The sequence below is a fragment of the Acyrthosiphon pisum genome, chromosome A1 (genome assembly GCF_005508785.2).
Source record: "Acyrthosiphon pisum isolate AL4f chromosome A1, pea_aphid_22Mar2018_4r6ur, whole genome shotgun sequence".
Lineage (NCBI taxonomy): Eukaryota > Metazoa > Arthropoda > Insecta > Hemiptera > Aphididae > Acyrthosiphon > Acyrthosiphon pisum.
In genome coordinates, this window is record NC_042494.1 from 64658718 (window position 1) to 64658940 (window position 223).

Sequence of the window (223 nt, forward strand, 5' to 3'; positions counted from 1 at the left end):
AAAAAAAAATGGAAAATGAAAATGTCCGTAAAGAGCTCAAAATAATCAAAATATTGTGTTAAAATGTTATGGTGTATAGAAGATGCTAAGATAAACATTCAGTCAAAATTTCATGTATCTACGGTAATTTTTTTTAAAGTTACACCAAAAACCAAATTCAATTTTGTGAAAAATCGATTTTACGTAAAAATTCCCGTTTTTCCTTAATTTTTCTTTTGTTTTT